Below are 13,812 nucleotides of genomic sequence, written 5' to 3'. Positions count from 1 at the left end.
CAGTGAGGGTGAGCAGGTGGTTAGTGTGTGGATGGGGGTTGGGGTTGTTATTTTCTGTTGGGGGGAGTGGGGTGAACTGCTGACAGGGGATGGGCTTCTAAAAGGTGATATGGGGCCGGTTGATGACGGTAAGTGCCCGAAGGCAGGGTCTGATGAGATGCGGGATGGTTTATCGGCGGGGGAGGGGGGTGGGGGCAAGAAGGGGCAGGGGGACGGTATGTTATGGTGAGTGGCAAATTGGAGGGGATGCAGGTGGTGCTGGTGAACACTTGTGCTCTTAGCTGGGATGATGTAGAGTTCATGAGGTGGGTGTTGGGGAAGATCCCTGATCTGGACTCGCATCGGCTGATTATTGGGGAGGGATTTTAATACAGCTATGGGCCCAAGGCCGGATTGGTCGAGCTTGAGGTCAGGGAGGGTGTCGGCAGCAGCGAAGGAGCGAAAGAGGTTTATGGAGCACATGGGGAGGGTGGATCCGTAGAGGTTTGAGGCCGAGGGTGAAAGAATATTCATTCTTCTCCCATGTGCACAAAGTGTACTCCCGAATTGACTTCTTTATTTTAGATAAGACATTGCTCGCCGGGTGGTAGACGTTGAGTACTCGGCGATTGTGGTGCCTGATCATGCCCCGCACAGGGTGGATCTGCGGGTAAGGAGGAAGGACCAGCGCCCGCAATGGAGGTTAGATCTGGGGCTGTTGGTTGAGGAAGAGGTGTGTGAGTGGGTGAGGGAGGACTTTTGGAGGTATGTGGAGATAAATGATACGGGGAGGTTTCAGCACCCCTGGTATGGGAGGCCTTGAAGGCAGTGGTGAAAGGAGAGTTTGTCTCGATACGGGCACACAGGGAGAAGCCGCAGTAGGTGGTGATGGATAAGTTAGTGGAGGAGATCCTTCAGGTGCACAGGAGGTACTCGGAAGCCCCGGAGGCGAGGCTGCTGAAGGAGCGGCAGAAGCTGCAATTAGAGTTTGGGTTGCTATCTATGGGGAAGGCGGTGGGGCAGCTGAGAAGGGCGAGAGGTGTGGTGTATGAATATGGGGAGAAGGCAAGCAGGATGCTGGCGTACCAGTTGAGGAAGCAGGGGCCGGCGAGCGAGATTGGGAAAGTGAAGGACAAGGGGGAGAATATGGTCCTGGACCCGGTGGGGGTCAATGGGGTGTTCAGCGGCTTTTCCAGCAGGTTACACAAGTCGGAACCCCCAACCAGGGTGGACGGGATGAGGTGGTTTCTGGACGGACTGGAGTTCCCAAGGGTGAAAGAGCTGGTAGAAGGCCTGGGGACCCCAATTGGGCTGGTTGAAGTGTTGGAGGGGCTGGAGGCAATGCAGCCGTCAAGGCCCCAGGGCCAGATGGGTGCCCAATGGAGTTCTATAAAAGGTTCTCCGGAGTGTTGGGGCTCCTATTGATAAGGGCGTTTAATGAGGCGAGGGAACGAGGGATGCTCCCCCCGACGATGTCGCAGGCCTCGATTTCTCTCATCCTGAAGCGGGAAAAGGACCCAGAACCGTGTGGGTCATACAATCTCCCTGCTAAATGTAGATGCCAAGCTTTTGGCCAAGATCTTGGCCTCAAGAATAGAGGATTGTGCGCCAGGAGTGATAGGGCAGGACCAGACGGGGTTTGTGAAGGGGAGATATTTGGCGGTGAATATCCAAAGGCTGTTAAATGTGATAATGGTGCCCTGTGAGGGACAAGAGGTGGAGGTGGTGGTCGCCATGGATGCGAAAAAGGCCTTTGATCAGGTGGTGTGGGATACTTATGGGAGGTTCAGGAGTGGTTTGGGTTTGGGCAGGGTTTTGTAGACTGAGTCCGGTTGCTGTACCAGCCACCGGTTGCGAGAGTGCGGATGAACCTGGTGAGCTTGGACTATTTTAGGCTGCATCGGGGGACGAAGCAGGGATGTCCACTCTCCCCTTGCTTTTTGCCTTGGCTATAGAGCCACTGGCGATGGCGCTGAGAGCATCGAAGGACTGGCAGGGGGTAATACGGGTTGGGTGAAGCACAGGTCTTGCTATACGTGGACGACCTGTTTTATACATTTCTGACCGTCTGGGGAGGATTAGAGGGATTATGGGGATCCTAGTGGAATTCGGCTGGTTTTCGGGGTATAAATTAAATATGGGTAAAAGCAAGGTTTTTCCGATCCAAGCGAGGGGGCAGTGAACGAGATTGGGAGAGATGCCGTTCAAGGTGGTGGGGGGGGGGGGGGGGGGAGCTTTCGGTATTTGGTCATCCAGGTGACGTGGGTGTGGGAGCAGCTGCACAAGCTGAATCTGGCTCGGCTGGTGGAGCAGATGAAAGAGGACTTTAGAAGGTAAGATGTGGCTCCCTTGTCACTGGCGGGGAGGGTGCAGACTGTGAAGATGACGATTCTCCCGAGGTTTCTATTCATATTTCAGAGCCTTCTTATTTTTACACCAAGGCTTTCTTCAAGAGGGGGAATGTGGTGATTTCAGTCTGGGTATGTGTGGGCGGGTAAAACCTTGCGGGTGAAGAAGGTACTGTTGGAGTGGGGTCGAGGGGGGTGCTGGTCCTACTGGATTTTATAAACTATTATTGGGGGGCGAACATAGCAATGGTCAGGAAGTGGATAGTGGGGGAGGGATCGGTGTGGGAGCGGATGGAGACAGACTCATGTGGGAGCACAGGTTTAGGGGCACTGATAACGGCACCTCTGCTGTTCTCGCCGGCTCGGTGCTCCACAAGCCCATAGTAGTGGCTTCCCTGAGGGTGAGTGGACAGTGGCGGAAGCAGATGGGGGTGGAGAGGGCTTCGGTGTGGGCACCAATGTGTTATAAATGCCTTAATAAAAACATTTTCCCCCCAAAAAATGCTTGGGTGAACTGCAACGATTGTTCATTTGTCTGGTGCAAAAATATGACAGGAAATGTGGCCAAACCATGGCTTACAAGAGAATCAGGAACACAGAAAAATATAGTGCAGAAAAGGCCCTTCGGTTCATCGAGTCTGCACCGCTGCATGAAAGGCACCATATCTGCCAACCCTAATCCCATTTGCCAGCACTTGGCCCATAGTCTCGAATGTTAAGACAGGTCAAGTGCTCATCCAGATCCTTTTTAAAAGATGTGAGGCAACCCGCCTCTACCACCCTCCCACGCAGTGTGTTCCAGACCGTCTCTGGGTAAAAATGTTTTTCCTCAAATCCCCTCTGAAACTCCCACCCCTCGCCTTGAATTTGTGTCCCCTTGTAACCAACCTTTCAACTAAGGGGAACAGCTGTTCTTAAATAGTGGGACCACATTTGCAGTTCTCCAGTCCTTAGGCATCTCTCCCATGGCCAGAGAAGAATTTAAAATTTGGATCAAGGGCCCTGCAATCTCCTCCCTCACCTTCTTATTGGATCCTCAATATCTCAGGGCATCCATGGTTCTCTGGGCTTGTTTCTCCTTTCTATTACCCCAGAGGGAAAATGGTGGGTTATACCCTCTCCATTTCCTCTTTAAACACCTCCCCACAGCTCTTCTGTAGATATCTCCACCGTAACTTGTTCCAATCTACCTTGGCCAGATCCTACCTTATTTTACTAAAGTCTGCTCTCCCCCAATCTGAGACCTTATTCTGCAATTTGTCTATTTCCTTGTCCAGAACAAATTTAAATTGCACCATTTTGCGGTCGCTATCACTAAAATGCTCCCCCACCGTCACATCAACCACCTATATGGTTTAATTCCCCAGAATTATGTCTAGCACTGCACCATTCTTAGTTGGACCTCAACAACATGTTGAGCTAAAAGTTCTCTTGCTTGCAGTTTACACACTCTGCTCCATCTAAACCTTTAACACAATGACTGTCCCAGTTAATGTTGGGAAAGTTGAAATCACCCACTATTATTATCTTTTCATACTTCTGCGAATTGCGCACATATTTGCTCCTCAAGTTTCAGCTGACCATCTGGGGGTCTATAATAATAATCTTTATTACTGTCACAAGTAGGTTTACATTAAGACTGCAATGAAGTTACTGTGAAAATCCCCTAGTTGCCACACTCCGCCACCTGTTGTTACACTGAGGGAGAATTCAGAATATCCAATTCATCTAACAAGCACATCTTTCGGAACTTGTGGGAGGAAACCAGAGCACCCGGAGGAAACCCATGAAGTCACAGGGAGAACATGCAGACTCCGCACAGTGAACCAATCCAGGAATCGAGCCCGGGTCCCTGGCACTGTGAAACACCCATGCTAACCACTGCGCTGCCGTCCCACCTTTGTTTTCATTTCTGTTTGAACCCAAAGCATATCATGCCATCGGGTCTGCACCGACCCTCTGAATGAGTACTCTACCTAGGCCCACTCACTGCCCTATCCCAGAAACCCCGTAAACCCACTTAACCTGCCATCTTTGGATCCTATTAGATCAATTTAACATAGCCAATCCACCTAAACTGCACATCTTTGGACTGTGGATAGAAACGGGATGACCCAGAGGATACCCATGAAGACACAAGAACGGGCAAACTCCACATAGACCATCACCCAAGTCTGGAATCGATCCCAGGTCCCTGACGCTGTCAGACAACAGTGATAACCACTGTTCCATCCTTTGTATAATTACAATATATCAATGCAATTGTGATGATATTTTTATTCATTGGAAGTGGCCGTTGCTGGCTCGACCAACATTTAGTAAGAAACATAAAGTCAGAAAAATAGTTTTATTTACAAACTGTATGTACACTACCCGGTAGATCCCTACCGGGTCCTATTCTGGTCAGCGCCATATTGGCTGATCTTTTATATGTTGGGTAATTGAGATACCCCACCCCTAGTGGGTGAGCTCATGCCCCGCAGCACAGGGAAAACAAGCATTCCCATCCCATCTTACACTTTGAAACACGTCACCGAACAAAAATCTAAATATAACAATCCTGGACCCCAGCATCCGCAGTCTTTTGAGGGAGAGAGTTCCACATTTCTACTATCCTTTGCATGAAAAATTTGTTCCTGATTTCACTCCAAAATGGTTAAGCAGTAATTTTAACAGGATCCCCCCCCCCCCCCCCCTCCCCCTGTCCCAATCAACCTCCTCTCTTCACCACCCAAATTCTTGATTCTTCCACCAGAGGAACTAGTTTTACTGTGTCTACCCAATTGATAACATCAGACAGATTTTGGTCAATTCCATCTACTGACTGGACAAGAGTATCAATTTGTCTTTACATTCCAGCACCAGCTTTCCAGCAGTATTCCTATACTTGTTTCACATTATTTTTTCCTGAGAGGGTAGTGAGTCTTGAAATCTCCTCCTCAAAGGCAGTGGAAGTAGTCTTTGAATATTTTAAAGCAGAGGTCGATAGCTTCTTGATAAACACGGTGGTGAAACATTATCATGAGTAAGCAAGAAGTTACAATCAGACCTGCCATGATCTTCTTGAATGGTGCAGCTCAAGGGGTCCAGTGGCCTACTCCTGCTCCTAACACGTGGGTCCGTATTCAATCTACCCTGGTGCAAATTTAAATGCTGGGGGCCAGTTTAATTCAGTTGACTGGTTTGTCATGCAGAGTGGGTTCAGCTCCTGTACCAGCTGAGGTTATTCATGAAGGTCTGGCTTCTCAACCTTGCCCCTCGCCTGAAGACTGGTGACCCTCGGGTTAAATCACCACCAGTCAGCTCTACCCCCTCAAAGGGGAAAGCAACCAATGGTCATCTGGGACTATGGCGACTTTACTTACTTCACAGCTACAATTCAGGTTAACCAGTTTGAGTGCTTAATACAGAATTGTGGCTAATGATTATTGTTGCTTATTCTGGACATGAAATGCCATGTGAGATTGCTGAAAGAATTGCTTCATCTATCAACAATGGAAGGGTTATATGTTAATCCAACAACTAAGCAGTTAAATAGGATAAGATAACTCATCTGGGAGTAAGCTGAGCAAGCCAGATAAGTGGGGAGTAGGGAGGAGGATCTTCGCACTTTTGAAAACAATGATTGAGCAGTTGTTCCTCACCATGACATCTGTTAAGGTGGACTGCTCATATAAATTAGGAGCAGAAGTAGGCCACCCAAATCCTCGAGCCTGCTCCAACATTCAATATGATTGTGGCTGATTTGACTGTAACAATCCCACCTTTCTGCCTACCTCTAATAACCTTTGACCCCCTTGTTAATGGCAGAAGAGAGGTAAGCAGTATGTCAAAAGGCAACCTTGAACAGGAACAGATGGCCCTTGTGAGGTGGGGTGCATGAGGGAAAATGGAGTGATGAAAGAAATGGAAATGAATTATTAGAAAGAGCAGGTTGAAGATGGAGAAGAGAGTTCACTGTCTGATGTCGTTGAACTCAATGTTGCGTCTTGAGAGTTGTATGTGCCATTCGGGAAATTATGTGCTGTTCCTCCAGTTTGAGTTGGGCTTCACTGGACAATTGCAGCAGATCAAAGATGGACATGGGGGTGATGGAGGAGTGGACCTGTGTGGTCCGGAGGGAATGGTCCCTGTGGAATGCTGCCGGGTGGAGTGACAGAAAGATGTGTTTGGTGATGCTATCGTGCTGGAGTTGGTGGCCCCCAAGTATCCAAAGATTAGATGGAGTTACTGGAGCAGGGCGGGGCATTGTGCTTACTTACGTAGACAGCTCCCTCGGAGGGACGGTGTAGACTGAATGGGCTGACTGGCCTCCTAATCCACTGTAGAGCTACTGTGATTTGCTGGTCCCAATGCAGTCTACTCTACATGGAGATATTAAACGCAGACTGGTGACCGCTTTGCAGAACATATTTGGTCCATCACAAACAGGACCAAGACCTTCCTGTGCTTGTCATTTCAACTCACTGCCCTGTTCCCAAGTCCACATTTCTGACCTTGGCCTGCTTCAATATTCCAGTGAAGCCCAACACAAACTGGAGGAACAGCATTTCCATCTTCCGATTCGGCATGTTGCAGTCCTCCGGACCTGACATCAAGTTCAACAACTTCAGAGTGAGAACTCTCTCCTGCGCCTTCACCTTACTTTTATTTCTTTTGTTTTGATTGATTTATTTCCATTTCTTCCATCGCTCAGTTATCCGATCACCACTTTCTCCCCAACCCACCCGACAAGTGTCATCTGTTCCCTGTTCAAGGTTGCCCTTACACACCCTTTCTTCTGCCATTAACACATTCTGATCTCTCAATGTACCAGTATCAGCACCTTTCTTATTATCACCAGCATCAACATTCCCTTTGTCTTTTTGTACACATCTTTGTCAATCTCCACCTATCGCTTGCCCTCTGTGGTAAACCACGGTATTGCATTGTATGGCATTTTATTGTATTGTGCATGCCTGGGCTTGTCCAGGTTGGCTCTGTCTGTGGCTCCTCCCCTCGGGCTTATGTATAAAAGGTGGCAAGTCTCCACCCCCGACCCAGTTCAGGTCCAGAGGCAGGAGGCTTGCTGTCTAGTGTATTAAAGCCTCAGTTACGTTCATCACTCGTCATGTGTTATTGATGGTGTATCAATTTAATACTCTCAACTCCTAAAGATGAACTCATCACTCAAGCGTGATCACTTGGAGCTGGACCCACAGGCAGCCGACGCTATAGAAACGTTTGAACACCGGCTAAGCTGCTTCGAAGCATACCTCACGTCCTTCACCGAAGTCTTCACAGACCTCCAGAAGAAGCAGATCCTCGACGCACGGGTGAGCCCAAGAGTCTTTCTCCTCATCAGGGACGCCCCCTCGTACGCGGAGGCAATAACGCTGCTAAAAGGACAATACGTGAAATCCGTTAATGAGGTGTATGCTAGGCACCGCCTCGCCACGAGACGGCAACGCCCTGGGGAATCACGTGCAGAATTGCTGCGTGCCTTGCGCATACACTGCCGGGCGATATCGGCTACCCAGCATGCGGAGCTGCTGATCAGGGATGCTTATGTCACGGGCATGAACTCTAACTATATCCGCCAGCGATTACGAGAAGGGGGGACACTCGGCCTCCCAGAGACAGTACAACTCTCCAACTCGCTGGAGGTGGCCTCCCAGAACATGGAGCCTACACCTCCGACCACTCGGCACCCTCGTGGGCGCAGCCATCAACCGACCCGGGTGTGACGCAAGCCTGCGCTGCGCAGCGGCTTGCCAACGCTGGAGGCCCGAGGTGCTACTTCTGCGGCCAAAGTAATCACCCCAGACAACGCTGCTCGGCACGGAACGCAACTTGTAACGGCTGTGGGAAGAAGGGCCACTTTGCAAAAGCCTGCCAGGCCCGATCACCCCCCTAAGTCTTCTAGGCCCATCAGCGCTGCCTGCTGCCTGTCGGGTCCGCCCGCAGCAGCCACGCCACCCGCCATGTGTAACCCGTGGGCACTGCCATCTTCACTGCCATCTTCAATTTTGGCCGCTATGTGCGACCCACGGGGGCCGCCAGCTTGGACGCCATCTTCAATTTCAGCCGCCATGTGCAACCCACGGGGGCCGCCATCTTGGACACCATCGCCGCTGCCACCCGCCACTCATGGGGCCGCCATCTTGGACGCCATCGCCGATGCCACCCGCCACTCATGGGGGCCGCCATCTTGGACGCCATCGCCGATGCCACCCGCCGCACGAGATTCAAGGGGGCCGCCATCTTGGGACCACTCCGCAGCCTCCCGGGATCCCAGCTCATCCGACTGTACGCTGGCCGCCGCTACCTCCGACTGGCCTACTGACCACCTTCTGAAGCTCGCCTCCATCACGCTCGACCAGTCCCAGCTGCTCCACCTTGCGAAGTCCACGATGACCGTCCAGATCAACGGGCACGAGACGGCCTGCCTTTTCGACTCTGGGAGCACAGAGAGCTTCATACACCCAGATAGGGTAAGGCGCTGCTCCCTCCCAATCCTACCCGCGACCAAGAAAATCTCCTTGGCTTCCGGATCACAAGCAGTAGGAATCCGGGGGCTACTGTGTCGCGACGTTTACTGTACAAGAGTAGAGTACACCAACTTTAAGCTCTATGTCCTCCCCCATCTCTGCGCTGCCCTATTACTGGGGCTCAACTTCCAGTGCCATCTCCAGAGCCTTACCTTAAAGTTCGGCGGACCCCTGCCTCCCCTCACCATCTGTAGCCTCGGGACCCTTAAGGTCGCCCCATCCTCCCTCTTCGCAAACCACACCCCGGACTGTAAGCCCGTCGCTACCAGAAGCAGATGCTACAGTGCCCAGGACAGGGCCTTTATCAGGTCGGAGGTCCAGCGACTCCTGTGAGAGGGGATCATTGAGGCTAGTAACAGCCTCTGGAGAGCCCAAGTGGTGGTCGTCAAGACTGGGGAGAAGCACCGGATGGTCATCGATTACAGCCAGACCATTAACCGGTACTCGCAGCTCGATGCGTACCCCCTCACCCACATATCTGACATGGTCAATCAGATTGCGCAGTATCGAGTCTTCACCACAGTCGACTTGACGTCTGCGTACCGCCAGCTCCCTATCCGCCCGGAGGACCACCAATACACTGCCTTAGATGCAGATGGCCGCCTCTACCACTTCCTCAGGATCTCCTTCGGCGTCACCAATGGAGTCTCAGTCTTCCAAAGAGAAATAGACCGAATGGTTGACCAGTACGGGCTGCGGGCCACGTTCCCGTAATTGGACAATGTCACCATCTGCGGCCATGACCAGCAGGACCATGACGAGAACCTCCGGCGTTTCCTCCACACCACTAAACTCCTGAACCTAACCTATAATAGAGAAAAATGCATCTTCCGCACAACCTGCCTAGCCATCCTCGGCTACGTCGTGGAACACGGAGTCCTAGGGCCCGACCCCGACCGCATGCACCCCCTCCTGGAACTCCCCCTCCCCCACTGCCTCAAGTCCCTGGGGTTCTTCTCGTACTATGCCCAGTGGGTCCCCAACTATGCAGACAAGGCCCGTCCACTGATCAAATCCACCGTTTTTCCCCTAAAGGCTGAGGCCCGACTGGCCTTCAATCGCATCAAGGCAGATATTGCCAAAGCCACGATGCACGCTGTGGACGGGTCCATCCCATTCCAAGTGGAGAACGATGCGTCGGACTTTGCTCTGGCTGCTACACTCAACCAGGCGGGCAGGCCTGTGGCTTTCTTCTCCCGTACCCTCCATGCCTCCGAAATTCGACACTCCTCCGTCGAAAAGGAAGCCCAAGCCATCTTAGAAGCTGTGAGACATTGGAGGCATTACCTGGCCGGCAGGCGATTCACTCTCCTCACTGACCAACGGTCGGTTGCCTTCATGTTCAAGAACACACAGCAGGGGGAAGATTAAGAATGACAAGATTCTGAAGTGGAGGATCGAGCTCTTCACTGACAGCTATGATATCTTGTATCGACCCGGGAAGCTCAATGAGCCCCCAGATGCCTCTCCCGCGGTACATGTGCCAGCGCACAGGTAGACCGACTTCGGACCCACCACAATGGCCTCTGTCACCCGCAGGTCACCCATTTTTTTCACTTCATCAAGGCCCGCAACCTGCCTTCCTCCATCGAGGAGGTCAGGTTCATGACCAGGAACTGTCATGGTGTGCAAACCGCAGTTCTATCGGCCAGACAGAGCACACCTGGTAAAGGCCTCCCGCCCCTTTGAGCGCCTCAGCATCAACTTCAAAGGGCCCCTCCACTCCACTGACTGTAGAGTGTACTTCCTCAACATCGCTGACGAGTACTCAAGATTCCCCTTCGCCATCCCCTGCTCTGACATGACCTCTGCCTCCGTCTTCAAGGCCCTGCACAGCCTTTTCACCCTGTTCGGGTTTCCCGCCTACATCCACAGTGATCGGGGCTCCTTCTTTATGAGTGACGAGTTTCGTCAGTTCCTGCTCATCAAAGGCATCGCCTCCAGCAGGATGACCAGCTATAACCCCCGGGAAACGGACAGGTGGAGAGGGAGAACGCGATGGTCTGGAAGGCCGTCCTTCTGGCCCTACGGTCTAGAAGTCTCCCAGTCTCCGCTGGCAGGAGGTCCTCTCCGACGTGCTCTACTCCATCCGGTCGTTCCTGTGTACAGCCACCAACGAGACTCCTCATGAACGTATGTTTGTCTTTCCCGGGACATCCACCTCCGGGGTCTCGCTTCCTGTCCTGGCTTACAGTCCGAGGGCCCGTCCTTCTCCAGAAGCATGCAAAGAGCCATAAAACCGACCCCCTCATCTAGAAGGTCCTGCTCTTCCATGCAAACCCACAATATGCCAACGTGGCACACCAGGACGGGCGGCAGGACACGGTCTCCCTTCGGGATTTGACACCTGCAGGTTCCCCAGCGACCATCAAAACCACCCACGACCCGACAGCATCTTCCCTCACCCCTGCCCACCTCCCTCACGAACTAACATCTGCAGGCCCACCGGCAACAAGCACCACCATCTCCGCCCATACACCGCCACCCTCTTTGCAGACTCAACATCTGGGTGAAGAAGGAGAAGACAACGCGCTCCCGGACACGCCGGGCTCGACACCGGTGCCCACACCAGAGCCGGGACTGAGGCGATCACGATGGGTCAAGGCCCCCGACAGACTTGACCTTTAAGACCACTTCACCCCCCACCGGACTTTTTTTTAAACAGGGGTGAATGTGGTAAACCACGGTATTGCATTGTACTTGCCTGGGCTTGTCCAGGCTGGCTCCGCCTGTGGCTCCTCCCCTCAGGCTTATGTATAAAGGTGGCAAGTCTCCGCCTCTGACTCAGTTCAGATCCAGAGGCTGGAGGCTTGCTGTTTAGTGTATTAAAGCCTCAGTTACGTTCATCACTTGTCGTGTGTTATTGATGGTGTATCACCCTCTATCCAACCCCACTGCTTCTCGCCCTAACCCCACATGAGTATAAATCGCATCCTATTTTCAGTTATTTCTAGCTCTGAATATTCAGACTTGCAACTTTAGCTCCCTTCTCTCTCCCCCGATGCTGCCATTGAAAACAGAAACAGAAGGCCAAATCGGCCTTTCGAGCCTGCTTCGCCATTCATTATGTTCAAGGCTGATCAAGTTCAATACCCTGATCCCGCCTTCCCCCCCATATCCCTTGATCTTTTTAGCCCCAAATGCTACATCTAATTCCTTGAAATTACACGTTTTGGCCTCATCTACTTTGTGTGGTAGCAGATTCCACAGATTCACCACTGTTTGAGTAAAGACATTTCTCCTCACCTCAGTCCTAAAAGGTCAGACCTGCTGAGATGGTCCAGCATTTCCTGATGTAATGATGCAAGTTTTGAAATAATTCCTTGTACTTTCGGCGACCTTCCTCTGCCTGCACATGCGCGGTACTCTTCATCGGTGACATCATGGAAACGTCGCCGTTCACCCGCTTCTGCTCAGTTTGCGCAGGTGCAGATGGTCTTCCTGTGTGGTGACTGGGGCACGCACGCGCGTTGACGTCTTGCCACAAAGCACGGAGACGTCGGCCCATTCATCAACTGTTCAGATCTTCCTTTGGAACTCTCCCGGGACCAGTGCTTCTGCTATCTTCCACTTGCAAGAGCCTTCAGATTTGATCAGTGAAATTGTTTCAGAGGTCAGTATTTTTGGGCGTTCGTCGCCTACAATTTAAATCTTTCAAGGAGCTGCTCTGCTCTTTTGTTATGAATCCACTTCCATCCATTGTTTTGTTTCATCTCTGGCCTCTCTTGCCATTGTCTAAGTACCTTTGCCTCTGATGAATCTTTTATTTTAGTCACCTTTTCATATTTTATTATCAGTTGTACCGACCGTGACTAAATCATGTTTTGACTGCTGCTCATACCCTAACCATGCGCTGCTGGCTTACCAGCTTTGTTTTCTTGCACGGTCAGCGACTGTTTCCACGCCCCCTCACCCCAACCAGGCCATTCAGCCCACTTCGCTCCAGTTCTGCTTTTACATTGACAGTTTTATTCCCAGATATCTCGAGGTGTAGACTGTCAAACATCAACTCCGATTACTTCCCTCCAGTTACTGCCTCACCGGAGTATTTGCAGAATTTTGACTTTTCTTTTAGACTTCCAGCACGCACTGCATGTTTATTTTGTTTTATCATAGTTATTACCCCCAAGAACCAGTCGAGAAATACAGATCAACCAATTGAATCGGAATGGATTTGAATGCAGAAGTCAGGACATGGTTGTATAGTGTCTTCATTGTTTTATCCGTTTGAGCTGGAGGCTGGGTTTCCCCCCAGCTGGGCCCAGCAATTTTCAATGTGGGATTGTCAAATAAGGTCGATTCTTGGCGACGTGAAACAGACACTATGCATTCAGTGTAAACATGCATTGAAAGACAGAAATAGTGATCATTGTACAGAGTCCTGGGAAACAGCACTATATACCATAATTAAGTTTTATTAACAACTATTCATCATTATTCTGTTCCCTGTAATTCCATTAATTTAATTTCCACGCTGCTTTTGTTTCTTCCATTGGCTTCAAGTTTTTTGTCAAGTCTTTTATATGGTAATTTATCCATTTGCTTTGCTCTCGTCGACCTTCTCTGCTACCTCATCAAATAACGCAATCAAATTCGTTAAATATGATTTGTCTTTAATAAGTTCATGTTCTGCAAGTGATTAAAATGTTGTTCCTGATTCTCATTTCTTAAAGATTTCTGCTGAGGGTAAATTGACCAACCTGTGGTTCGTTGGACTTCTTTTTTCACAAGTGTGTCACATTTACAGTCCTCCAGCAGCACCCTTTCATTCCAGAAAGATTGGAAGATTATGGCCCGTGCTACTGCAATTTTCACCTTTGCTTCCCTCTGTTTTGTAGCCAGCACAGAGACATGGGTGAGGGAAGGGCAGAATTGGCAGTTCAATACTCCATGGTATAGAATCTTCAGGCGAGACAAAGTGGGGGTGAAAGAGGAGGTGGCATTGCATTATTATT

At 50.8% G+C, this 13,812-nt stretch overlaps 2 long non-coding RNA genes across 3 annotated transcripts in view; one reads left to right on the top strand and one right to left on the bottom strand.

Annotated features, from left to right (window-relative positions):
* LOC140390234 (uncharacterized) overlaps positions 1-12,314 on the bottom strand; it is a 28,376-nt gene extending 16,062 nt beyond the window's left edge. For both annotated transcript variants that reach the window (XR_011934593.1, XR_011934592.1), the window contains exon 1: positions 12,104-12,314. This is a non-coding gene — a long non-coding RNA (uncharacterized lncRNA). The remainder of the gene's footprint in view (positions 1-12,103) is intronic.
* LOC140390232 (uncharacterized) overlaps positions 12,315-13,812 on the top strand; it is an 87,956-nt gene continuing 86,458 nt past the window's right edge. Inside the window, exon 1 of the long non-coding RNA XR_011934589.1 lies at positions 12,315-12,470. This is a non-coding gene — a long non-coding RNA (uncharacterized lncRNA). The remainder of the gene's footprint in view (positions 12,471-13,812) is intronic.

The sequence above is a fragment of the Scyliorhinus torazame genome, chromosome 14 (genome assembly GCF_047496885.1).
Source record: "Scyliorhinus torazame isolate Kashiwa2021f chromosome 14, sScyTor2.1, whole genome shotgun sequence".
NCBI lineage: Eukaryota > Metazoa > Chordata > Chondrichthyes > Carcharhiniformes > Scyliorhinidae > Scyliorhinus > Scyliorhinus torazame.
This window is presented reverse-complemented; position numbering and strand designations above follow the sequence as displayed.